This window comes from Chenopodium quinoa, unplaced genomic scaffold, assembly GCF_001683475.1.
Source record: "Chenopodium quinoa cultivar QQ74 unplaced genomic scaffold, ASM168347v1, whole genome shotgun sequence".
In the NCBI taxonomy this organism is placed as follows: Eukaryota; Viridiplantae; Streptophyta; class Magnoliopsida; order Caryophyllales; family Amaranthaceae; genus Chenopodium; species Chenopodium quinoa.
Window position 1 is genome coordinate 3,616,868 of NW_018743331.1, and position 13,726 is coordinate 3,630,593.

The window sequence follows — 13,726 nt, forward strand, 5'->3', positions numbered from 1 at the left end:
TAATGGAGTTAGCTTCCCCCATAATGGAGATAAACAATATATTTTGCGATTAATATGTGTAATGCTTTGAACCAAAACTCCATAGTAGACTCATTATTGTTGGTTGCCTCATGAAAATTTTAAATATGTACATATATCCCTATGTCACGGTACCATACAATAACTATTAGAGAACACTTTCACAGTCTCCTCATGCACTATGATTATATTATCACAATATTGTCACTGATGAAACATCAAGTCAGAAATTGCTACGCAAGTATCATACAAGTTTGTATATTACATATCAATTAAACACAATTTTGTAACATCATTCCTCATGATAATCAGTTGCCATCACCATGATATTGAAGTTTGAAATAATCTAGATTGGCTCCAATCTCATCAAGTGATTTAGAGGATAATCTTTCGATGAGTTCCTCAGTTGAGAATTTCCTATAAATAGGCAGATTTTCTTCTGATGTTAGCCCTTTATTGGACCAAGTATCTTCTCAAAGGAGATATCACCCTCAAAGAAAAATGCAGTAGAAAGCCTTGGTCCAACACTTTTCGCAATCACTCTATGACATGCACCTTTTATTATATCATTAGTTATCATATGCAAGATATAAGATAGGAATTAAAAGTATTGCATCACAACAATATAAAACTAAAAAATTACACACTAATCAACGAAATTGAAATTTTAATAGTTTAGTTTATCGGGTAAGGAAACAAAACCTGAAGCATATTTCCGAAGTTAACAATCAAACCACTATCAACAGGCTCAATATTAACCCATTTATTTTCATGAAGAACTTGGAGTCCACCAATATTGTCTTGTAAGAGTATTGTGATAAATGATACATCAACATGAGCATCTATCCCCATGGTCAATTCTGGTTCTGGACATGCTGGATAATAGCTATTAAGTATGGACCAACTATTCGTACACTTTGCCATATTTCCAAGACATTCGGGTTCAAATCCAAGACCTAATGATATTAACATAAGTATCTGATCACCTAGCTTATGGATATGGTTAATGTACTCCAACGTTAATTCCCTGCAAAAAGAATTTAGCATATAAATATATATTCAAAATCAACCATTTAATTAATATACTCCAATGTTGATTCCCTGCAAAAAACATTTATCATATAAATATATATATTCGAAATCAACCATTTGAAAGTAGGTACATAGTTTATGTGTAACCTCTTATGAATCAATTAAATTTGCATCAAGGTCTGAATTTTATTTGATACTACTTATCGTATATTGGCCTTTTTTTTCTTTCTATTAACATATGTATTATTTTTGTTTAATAATTAGTTGCTTCAATGCATACATTAAGGGACGGTAATAGGTTGGATATGACTTCTTTTAGACCTAGATCCATATTCACTCTTTAAGAAATTTCGGATCCAGATCTAGATTCTCCGAATCTATGAGTAACTTTTTTCCTATTTAAATAAAAATAAAATTTTAGATATTTCTTTTAATTATGGAAGAGAAATAAAAGAGATAGGAGAGAAATTGGGGAGAGAAAATAAATCAGTCTATATTATTCCATAGAGTGGGGATATATATACATACAATCACTACTAGAAATAGGCTTATTTCCGAGGGAACGCTTCCGACGGAATTTAATTCCCTCGTAAAATTCAAAATTTCCGAGGGAAATTGACTTTGTAAGAATAATCCGTCGGAAAAGTGCCTTACCGACGGACTTTTCCCTCGGAACATTTCCGACGGATTTTAAATCCCTCGGAATGTGTTGGTTACGACGGAATATTCCCTCGGAGAGGCTTCCGACGGAAATTATTCCCTCGGAAATCACAGGTTCCGACGGATTTTTCTGTCGGAACCTGAGATTTCCGAGGGAATAATTACCGTCGGAAGCTGAGAAAAATAAAAAAAACGCAACTCTTCTGATTCTGTACAGAACAGAGAAGCAAAAAAAAACGAGAGGAAGAGAGAGAAGGCAACACAGGAAGAGGAAGAGGAAGAGAGAGAAAGGGAGAAGGAGAAAGAGGAAGAGAGAGAAAGGGAGAAGGAGAAAGAGGAAGAGAGAGAAAGGGAGGGCGACATAGGAAGAGAGAGGAAGAGGAAGAGAGAGAAAGGGAGAAGGAGGAAGAGGAAGAAGAGAAAGGGAGAAGGAGAAAGAGGAAGAGAGAGAAAGGGGCACGCCCACCAGCCGCCGTCGCCGCCACCACGCCCCCCTCCGCTGCTGCAAGTGTATTTAATTTTTTATTTTTTTATTTTTTTTTATTTTTTCCTGAAAATCCTAACTACCACTTTTCACCTAGGGCGTACGGGAGTTTTCACTAACAACCATCAACCCCAAAGCATAACTCACCGGCGGGTTTGCAACCACCACGCCCAGTCGCCGCCGCCGCCAGCAGGTAGTTTCCGTTTGCTTTTTCTGTTTTTTTTTTTTTTTTTTTTTTTTTTTTTTTTTCATTCAATTTAAGTACACATATGTTATTATTATTTTTTATACAAAATGCAAGCATAAACTTAAAAGCTTAAATCATAAATGTAGTTTATGGTTTTATTTGGTATTTTTTGTTTGAAATTTGAATATTTGTAGGTTTTGTGTATTGAATTGTTTATTTGGCAATTACAAACTCAGATCTACAAGTTAGACATTATTTTAAAGCTAAATTTATAAATTTAGTTTATACTTGGCATGTTAGATCCTAATGGTGTGTAGATATATGGTAGTTTATTATTGTTTTTAGTTATTGTATTTACAATTTGTTATATTTATATTTTAATTTGTTGAAATATTTGAAATGAATGTGTTTGTGTTATAATATGTTAGATTAGTTTAGTTAATTTAAGTATAATTTTTAATTACTTTATTATAACACGTTACTTTAGTTTGGTATAGTTTAGGGTAATATGTTAGTTTAGTTTAGTTGTATTATAATATGTTAATTTAGGGTAATGATGTATGTTCAGCGTATGATATTTTTGGTTCAATTTGGTTAATATATGTTTTAGTTATTGTACGGATTTAATTTTGTGTAAGACTTTTGTATTTGATCATTCGCAGGCACAATTCAGATGGTCACCGCAGATGGACGAGCTAGTGAGGGTCACATTTTGGAGGAGGGTAGCCACACGCCTGCGTGACATGTTCCACACCATCACGCACAAGATGAATGGCACCAGGCCAAGTTGGTTGAGTGCGGAGATCCATAAAGAGATGATGGACATTGTGGATAGCGATACAACTTACAAGGAGAGGTCGGCGCAGAACTAGAAGAACAGAAGGGGCGGTTCTATGGAAAATCCCGTCCAAGGGACCCACTTTCAGGGTTCGTTGGCAGCTACCCAACATGCAAAAAGGATGGTAAGTTTATTTAAAAAGATCTTATATTACAAGACATATTTGTGTATTTCAATGTAACAAGGGTTTGACATGGTTAACGTTTATTCGTATTTTTTGTATCAAAGGCCGCGAAGAAAAAGGGCCAGCTACCAACAGCTCCGGAGCTGTTTCTGAAGACACACTTCAAGGAGCTGCCTGGGAAAGGCACAGTGCCAGTAAACCCCACAGCTCAGGAAATTGCGGTAACAAATTCCCTAAACTTAGTTTCTTGGTTCAATTGCTTGAATATGGTCCCAAAATGTAGGAATATGAATTTTTTTTGGCATTTCAAGGCATGTATCCTTAGCATAACTACAATATACATGTTTGGAGAAAGAAATAGTTTATTCGGTCAAAAACTTACATAATGTGCAAATAATAGTTCATATTGGCAAGACTTGGTTCATTTTGGCTCCAAATGCGTCCCAAACCGTATGGATATGTATTTTTTGGAATTTCAAGGCATTTATCCCTTAGCATAACTACAATATACATGTTTAGAGAAAAAAATAGTTCATTTGGTCAAAAACATAGAAAATGGGCAAAGAATAGGTTACACAGGCCTTAGTTGGTTCATTTTGGCTCCAAAATGCGTCCCAAACCTTAGGGAGTTTTTTTTTGGCATTTCAAGGCATTTACCCCTTAGAATACCTATAATAGAGATGTTTAGAGAAAAAAATAGTTCATTTGGTCAAAAACATAGAAAATGGGCAAAAAATAGGTCATACAAGCCTTAGTTGGTTCATTTTGGCTCAAAATGCGTCCCAAACCTTAGGGAGTTGTATTTTTTTGGCATTTAAAGTCATTTACCCCTTAGACTACCTATAATAGAGATTTTTAGAGGAAAAAATAGTTTATTTGGTCGAAAACATAGAAAATGGGCAAAGAATAGGTCATACAGGCCTTAGTTGGTTCATTTTGGCTCAAAATGCGTCCCAAACCTTAGGGAGTTGTAGTTTTTTGTGATTTCAAGGCATGTACCCCTTAGAATACCTATAATAGAGATGTTTAGAGAAAAAAATAGTTCATTTGGTCAAAACATAGAAAATGGGCAAAGAATAGGTCACACAGGCCTTAGTTGGTTCATTTTGGCTCCAAAATGCGTCCCAAACCTTAGGGAGTTGTATTTTTTTGGCATTTCAAGGCATGTACCCCTTACACTACGTATAATAGAGATGTTTAGAGAAAAAAAATAGTTCATTTGGTCGAAAACATAGAAAATGGGCAAAGAATAGGTCATACAGGCCTTAGTTGGTTCATTTTGGCTCAAAATGCGTCCTAAACCTTAGGGAGTTGTAGTTTTTCGTGATTTCAAGGCATGTACCCCTTAGAATACCTATAATAGAGATTATTACAAAAATAAATAGTTCATTTGGTCGAAAATGAAGAAAATGGGCAAATAATAGGTCATACAGGCCATAATTGGTTCATTTTGGCTTAAAATGCGTCCAAAACCTTAGGGAGTTAGTTTTTTTTTGAAATTTCAAGTCATGTGCCCCTTAGAATACCTATAATATACATGATTACAAAAAGAAATAGTTCATTTGGTCGAAAATGAAGATAATGGGCAAAGAAGTCACTTAAGGCATATTACTTTGTTACTTTGGTTTTTTTTTTTTTTTTTTTTTTTTTTTTTTTTTTTTTTTTTTGTTTTTTCAAGCACTTTACAACTAAAATTTTGTTTACTTGATATGAAATGAGAAAAAAGACCTCATTTTATAAGAAATGAAGTAAATGGCCTAAGTAGAAGTCACCCATGTCATATGACAATAGTTTATTTTTCATGAATATGGTACACAAAGCTTAGCTTATTTGTATAACTTACTACCTCGTTTGTTCCCTTTTATATGTTTATCTTGTAGGAGGCCTACCAAAGGAGGGTTGAGGAGGCTAGCACTCAAAGGATCCAGAAGAGTCCGAATGAGCTGTACTGGGAGATAGTTGGTGGTTGGAACAAAAAAGGACGTGTGAAGGGACTAGGCGGAAGTGCTTACCTGTACTATGGCAGCCAGATGGGTCGCCGAATTTCCACCTCTTCCATGCAGAACACACCCTCCTTTGTTTCTTAGATGCAGGATCAGATGGAATCCAGGGTCCAGGCTCTTCGGGAACAAATGGAAGTCGACATGGAAGCCCGAGTTCAAGCCCAAGTTCAAGCCCAAGTACGAGCCCAAATGGAAGAAATGGAGAAGAGGCTGAAAGAGAGGATGATGGGTCGTTACGCCAATGACCCATGTTCCAACGTGCGACCTCCATTTCGAGATCCCAGGGACGACGACCCAGGTTTTGGTGGAGCTGGCCAGGGCTCTTGCGCTGTTGTATAGCATTGATGAACTTAGTGTTTGTTAGTTCTAATTTTAGATTAACTTAGTGTTTATTGTAGACATTGGAATTAGTATCTATATATATATAATTATTTTTGCACAAATTATTCAGTGAGTAATATAAGAAGCAGGAATTACAGGTCTGTCCCGGAGGAAAATATATAGCCAAAATAGTAAAAATGCCGTCGTTAATTCCGTCTATATTATTCCATAGAGTGGGGATATATATACATACAATATAACTAGGGTTTGCTTTGATAACAATAAACCCTGGATCTAGAATATTCCGGAATGATACAAGGAGGATAATGGATATCCACAAATATTTCATAACAAGTGAAAATTTATTGTTAAGCTCATTTATTTAACTTACACATTTATATTATCTTTTTAAAAATATTATAAAAATTAAAATTTTAAAATTATAGTTTGTGATAAATCAAACAAGACCTCACATGACTATGCTTTTTCATTTATTAAGAATAAATCATAAAATTAAGCTGAAGTAATTTATTTGAATAGTGCCCATAGTAAAAAAAGTATCAACTAAAAAGAAACAAAGAAGGTATATATTAAAGAAACAAAACAGTTTTTTTTTATAATTTTTTTTAATATTTTTTGAAACCAAAGACACAAGTTAAATATAAATAGAAATACAAGAATCACATAGTTAAATTATCATATTCTAATAGGAAAGTCAAATTACATATTATATTAATTTTCCACATGATAATAAAATATAAAAAAGATTAATGGGTTGGATCTAGATCTCAAATAATACAAGTTTTATCACAAATAACTTTGGATATGTTGAGTGCAAAGTTAAAAGATTCAAATCCTATAAAAATGGAGGGTGTTGTTAAATGTCGCTCCCAAATTACAAGGGGTCGCTCGCATTTTTTTCATGAAATTCCGTATTTGCCCCTCGTATATAAATACTCACGACACTTACAACACATTTCGTACTTCTCTCTCTAAAATTTTAAATTCTCTCCAAAAATTAAAAAATCAGAAATTTAGGAAAAAAAAAAAAATCTGAAAATCCCAAAAAAAAAAAACAGAAAATTAAAAAGAAAAACACCAACAACCACCACCAATCCAAGGAGGGTAGAAGAAATCCGGCAATGGCGGACTGGCGGCGAATCAGGTTGACTTACGGCGGTCGTGGCGGCGGTATGGCAGGTGGCGAACAAGTACGTTTCGGAATTTGTTCGTTAATTCGGAAAAAAAAAAAGTTTCGGAAATTTTGGGACATCCGACGGAAATTTCCGGATGTTCCTTATTTTTATTTTTTTTTTCCTCTTGAATAATTTTTTGTTTTTTTCTTTTTGTGCTTAATATTTTTTTTTGTCGTGATTAATATTTTTTAAATAACCGATTAAAATTATTCCGAATTTTTTTTTTCTCGTGATTAATGTTATTTTTTTTTTCGTGCTTAATATATTTTTTTCGTGATTAATATTTTTTAAATAACCGATTAAAATTATTATTATTAGTAATGTTAGTATTAGGATTGTTATTATTAGTAGCAATATTACTATTATTATGATTATTGTTGTTTTTATTATTTGTTGTTGGGAATATTGTTATTATTGTTGTTGTTATTAGTATTATTACCATCATTATTATTATTGTTATTAATATTGTTATTATAGTAATGTTGTTTATTTTTTTTGAATTTGAATATTAGTTGTTCAACTTTAATATCATAGTTATATTTGTAGTTATTACTGATATTTGATTTTGTACTTATTTAATGTAGATTGAGGGTTCGGGTGTTCGTCATGCAATATCAAGACGTTTGAATGCGTCTGTTAGGAGGGAGTCAGGTCGTTCAGTAAATACGGGGGCACCGTTTCATCATGAGCAGCAATATGGGTCCCCTGGTACTTGGTCGGGGGAGCATTAGTCACAAGGGAGCCTCCCCATGTATTCGTCAGGTGGACTGCCTACATCTGATGATGAGGACGAAGAGCGGGCAAGTCAGGCTGATCGAGATGAAGAGTATGACCCTCAGGATTATCATACGGTATATAGGGGTCAGCATGAGAGATTTGTTAGTAGTAGTCAAGCGAGTCAGCCTTCTACCAGCTTAGCAGAGACATGGGTAGTGCAGCACCGATGCCAGAAGGTCCTGAGGATAGTACTGTTATCCCTAGTTTTGGTGGTCATGTGGCTGCATATATATCGGGCGGGCAGGAGTGTAATGTTTTGCGCTGTTTGAGCAGGACACAGTTGTGTTCTGAATTAGTTACCTGGCGAGGTCGTCTTGCACAGGAGCACCTGGAATTGATTGATGGTTGTGGTCTGTCTCACTTACCCGGGATCATATTTAGGCGTTTTGACTGGCCGTTGATTTTTGCTTTTGTTGAGAGATGGCAGCCAGATACGAACACGTTTCATATGCCATTTGGGAAGATCACGATCATGCTGCACGATGTGTACCATATTCTTGGGCTTCGTATTGATGGTTCCAAGGTTTCCACTACTCTTAGCACGGACGTCATACGGGACGCGTGCTCGGTTACCATGGACATGACTGCGGAAGAACGGAATGAGAAGTGCGGTACTAAAACCATTTGACAGGTAGTGGGGTGCTGACCGAGAGGATTATGGACTCGACCTTGGAGGCGCAGAGGCCCTTCAGTGTCCATTACAGTGCCTACATGTGGTTAGTACTAGGCGGATGTCTGTTTTTGGACAAGAGTGGTAACCGTACTCATCCGTCCTTCCTCAACGAGCTTGTTGTTGATGATCTTTTGATTAATGAGTTCTCTTGGGGTTCAGCTCCTCTAGCATATCTGTATCTCCAGTTGGGTACGGCATCAAGAAAAGATGCCGATTCAATCGCTGGTTGTCTCACGCTTTTGCAGGCGTGGATCTACGAGTACTTTCCGTGCTTCTGGCCTCAGCAGGGTTACTTGACGAGGGAGCTTAGTATTCCTCGTGCGTCTGCTTGGGATGTGGGATCGGGATGCCCCAACAAGAGCATGGAGCGCCTCCTTGCTTTTCGTGCTCGATTGGATCAGCTGACTGACAATGAGGTTAATTGGCTACCGTACGGAGTTGATCCTGCACGACGCGTGCCAGCCACTCTATTTATTGGCTACATCCAGTACCGTAGCATCATTGAGCCATACATGCTAGATCGAGTGGTTCGACAACTTGGATTCGTGCAGGACATTCCAAGGACCATTATCAGGCCTGAGAAGGCTAAGAGACCGATGAAGTTAAAGATGTATCGGGTAGACTTTCCGGCCGGGATGACATCAGTGAAGTGGACTCGGTTTGTCCCTGGTTCATCTTTCAGTGTTGTTTAAGGTGCCCTCACCAAACTTGGTGGTGGAGCTCCTACGGCCGCTCCTGGTTACATGTAGTGGCTGTACCGATTTTCTCATCCTCGTCTTTCTCCTGGTGGGTCATCAGATGGGAGTACCAGACTACCCGAGAGGACTAACATGGACTAACACGGATGCAACTCCTCTTCAATGATGCGAGATACATTTTGAACTACAGCAGGATCACTACCAATGACCTCATCAACCAGGGAACAAAAATGTGCAGCTTCCTCGGTCGAGTCGTTAACGAACACCGGTACATCAACACCATCACCGATAACCAAGGTCTCTCAGAACGGATGATTTGCCTGATATACAAGCCTGTTTGTGCAACTAGCGAATCATGTATCTGGCAAGCACATGGCAAATTGTGGGTCATACGCATTGCACATCCACAACGCTCATACACCTGATAACTCAGCTCCCTCATCCTTCTCGTCTCATCATCGAAGTAAATACATCAACTACAACATAATAACAACGAAACTGTCGAAGATTCAAATTACATCTTCATGGCCGAATGTTGGCTCTCAACTCTGCAAGTAATCGTGTTACCTAAGTGAAGAACTTGGTTCGTCCAAAATGTCATAAATTTGGTTTTATGACAAAGCCATGTTCTCTCAACATAACTAATCACTGCCGGATAACTTGCCCATCGAGCTTTCATTATATCTACAGCAGCATTATAATCCGCCTCGGTTGTAGCATCCATGATACGTTTTCATTTGCCGTTTTTGAAAGTCGCACCGATCCTCTTGTTTTTGAACATATCAGTGACCCGAGCCTCCACATCTTTGTTAATGTGCCATCGACAAAGTAAATGCGACGTCCCTGGAAACACTTCTCTCAATGCCGCACAGAGGCCAAGCTCACGGTCTGTCAAAAATAACCGAGGGTTCCTTATCATACCCAATCAGCTCTCTTAATCTCTGCAAAACCCACCGATTGCTTGCCGTGCACTCGTTGCGCAAGAACACATAACCGACGAGAAAATTCTGATTTGTCGGTGTCACACCAACTATCTCAAAGAACGGCATCCCATATCTGTTGGTCTTGTAAGTCGAATTCATACCGATCACATGTGGGTATGTGCGTAGTATGTTTAACGTGATTGGGTGCACCATAAATGCATGCTGTAGAACGCCGAGATCATCAGACATGACCATTTCTACATATACTATTAATTTGTTTAAAAATCAAAGTCTGATGTGCTTTTATGTAGTAGACTATATATATGTAGGGTCATTTAAAAATCGGTCCAGACCAAAAAATTAGACCAAATTAGATCGGACCAGACCGAATTAATCGGTCTGCTGCAGGTAAAGAAATTAATTTTTTTGGTTTATGGTGTGGTCTGGTCCAAACCTTTAAAAACCGGTCTTGAACTAGACCTTTTATGCTTAAAATTATACATAAATTTTTTTAAAAATGATTAATATTATCCTTAATAAGTCAGAATAACTTTAATTTTATGAGTTTTTTTTTGTACTATTAGACTTACAATATTAAAATTGTATTTCCTTTTTTTTTTTTTATTTCGTGTTTATCAAAATATTTTAAAAATTTGACATTTTTTTAAAAAATATTTTAAAATCGGTCTATCCAGGTTAAGGATCGATTAATTTTTTTACCGATCCAGTCTAGGTCCAATCTTTTGCAAAAGTATAATTAAAGATATGAATGATAGATAATGTACATGGGCAAGCGTGAAAACCTGAACGTTACGATTACATAGAACGAATAAACTAGGATATTTTATGAAAAATAACACCAATTTTGTAACTCAATTTTGAAAGATAAATAGTGTACGTAGTGTGAGTGTGAGAGACAGATATAAACTTACCTGTATATAGGAGCCAACTCTCGAGGATGAACTTCACCGCTAGTATGTTGGGCGTTGACATACAAAGTGTTTCTCCAATTTGCAGCTTTCGACTAATATAAGTCTTGGTTGGTAAAAAATTTCACAGGCTTTGATTGATAATCCTGACTATAAAACTTTTTCTTAGTCTGAGCATCTTGTTCACGAAACATTTGACTTTGGTTAATCATCATTTTTAACAATTTCTTAGGAATCCCATGGTTTATCACTTGTAAAAATCCCCATTCCTTTGATGCCTTAATAGTTTTCTTGGCAATAAAAGCAGTTCGATCTTTATTTTCACCAAATTAAGAAAAGTTTATTATTGGCACACTTATATTTTCAGAACATGTACCAAAATCTTTGAAACGTTCCTCGAGTGGTCTGACAAACATTCTAGGAATTTCTTTGAGACTTGCATCTACAAGTCCTTTAACCCCAAAATTTCCTTCATCGAATGCCTTCAATTCATTAATTCGATCATAGCTACTTTGTGTTTCATTTATGGCATGGGTGTCCATTGTATCTTAAAACGCTTCTTGGATGAAATAACTTTAAAAGGATTTATTTTTTGCTAATTTTTTTTTTAATTGATGAATTCTATGAGAAGAATCATTCATTATATAATACTAGTAGATCATATGCATGAGGAAATCATGGGCTAATCAGCTTGCTTATCTATCTGAATCTCATTAGTTGGAAATTCAATAAACAACTAAGCTAGTTTGTGGTAATCACCTTGCTTACCCATGTGAATCTCATTTATGGGATATAATCAATAGACAGCTAAGCTAGTGTAATTAGTTTGCTTATCCATGTGAATCTCATTAATTGGAAATAATCAATAGACATATAAGTTGATGCATAAGAGGCATGAGGCCATTGCTTTTATCATGTGAGATAATATCAAGCAAACAAACCAATCAAAACTTCTTGCTTAGATCAGTCTAAAAATGATTTGACTTGTTTAATCAATGAGTTAACGAGTCTACATACACTTCATGCCTTACTCAATTAGTGTGATTACAATATATTCCTTCTTCTATTTTATTTATTTATTTCTTTTTTTTATGCAGTTTTTTAATTGGCACGGTGTTATATGCGGTTGAGTTGAATTTGTTAAAATATTGTGTAATTGGAGTTTTTTGCGGAATTAAAAATGATAAAAAAAAATGATAGTGGCTGAATAGTTTATGTTAAAAAAATGAGATGTAAGAGAAGACAAATATTAAAAAAGTGTAAGTAGATAAGAGTGGGGATCAAGTAAGAAGATAGGTGTAATAAAATAGTAATGTAGATTTTAAATTGTGCAATTGAAGTATGTATTTTATTGTATAATTTTGTATTTTAATTTATTTATGCCTTCACTTTGATTTTTAATATTGCTTAGTTGTCTCGAGAATTTTGAATATGCATGTTGCTTTCTATATATACTTTATATATTAAAAATCGTGCCAAAGATTTATATGCCATGTGACACTCTCCTATCATGCAAATGTTCAATGTCCATGTTAGATTCTCAATTAAAATATTAAGTATAGTTACTACAAGGCTTCAAACACGTGATGTATGGAATGAAAAAGGAAGGTATAGCCATCAATCCACCATTACATCAATGTTAAATGGTTTAAAGAAATAAATAAGTAAAGACTAATGATTATATCTTCTTACAATATTTATTAATGCGTAATTAAATATGCCTCCACCACATCTACAGTAATAACTAGAAATTATTTTATAATTTATTTTTAATTACCTTAATCATGATAATGGTATTTTTTAAAATATTTTGAAATATAATACAATTATTTATTAAATTACAACTTAAAATTTTTCTCATATCCAAATAATCATGGAAAAAAGCAACCCAAAGCATTGCTCGGATTGAGTTTGGGTTGGGGAGACACGATTAGGTGTAATACCCTGGTAAATTCCTTCTTTTAAAATAACCTTTTTACCCTTTAAAACAATAATTGAGGAAATAAATAAACAAAAATATTACTGCCACCATGATCACGGCTAAGACTTTTTAAAGTAACACAATAGAAATCCTAAACCAAATAAACCATAAAACCAATATTTCAAAAGCAAAGTAACCAAATAATGTTAGTAAAATAATGTTCCAACAATAATCCAAATAAAAATAATAGTCTAAGACAGCCATAACAGATAACTCTTAGCTTGACACTCTTCCAATAATACTCGTCATGCTTCAAGTACTTGCCACATTCTTTTTATACTGTCCTACTACTCGCCATTGCAGGGTTTACGATGATCTAATCGACGTGCGGAAACCAAAATCTGCCCCGGACCCATGTAGTAATTCAAATGATCAACACATAAATCACATACGAGGTTAAACGTATACCTTTGAAGCGTGATTGATCTCGAACTCAAGCTGAGAGCCCCAAATGTGACCCTTTCGACAAAGTCCACCCGCACGTCCAACCTTGGCCGTAAACACTAGCTTAGAGTGTGTTACGACACCACTTGAGATTTAGACTCTCGGTTTTCATGTTTAGATGGAGATCCAAGAATCCAATTCTCTTGAAAAATCCCCAAATGCCATGGGGTATTTATAGAGGAGGATCCCCATCTAAATCCTAAAACCCTAGGTATTTAATTTAATTCTAAATTAAATTGAATAGCAAAAACAAATAGTCAGGCGCCACTTCTCGTCACACAAGAGTGGGTAGGTGGGAGGACCACCCAAACACTTGGGGAACAAGGCAAGGGATGCTTTCCCCTTTCTTGGTCGGCTGGGCAGTTGCCCACGCCTTGGGCAGCAAGGCTTGCCTTGCTCCCATGGGTGAGCCTGCCAGCCAATCTATGGGCTGGCCTG

The 13,726-nt window shown here is 35.8% G+C and overlaps 1 pseudogene; it reads right to left on the reverse strand.

Moving 5' to 3' along the window:
* Positions 1 to 326: 326 nt before the first annotated feature.
* Positions 327 to 11,405, reverse strand: LOC110737548 (annotated as a pseudogene).
* Between the last annotated feature and the right edge of the window lie 2,321 nt (positions 11,406 to 13,726).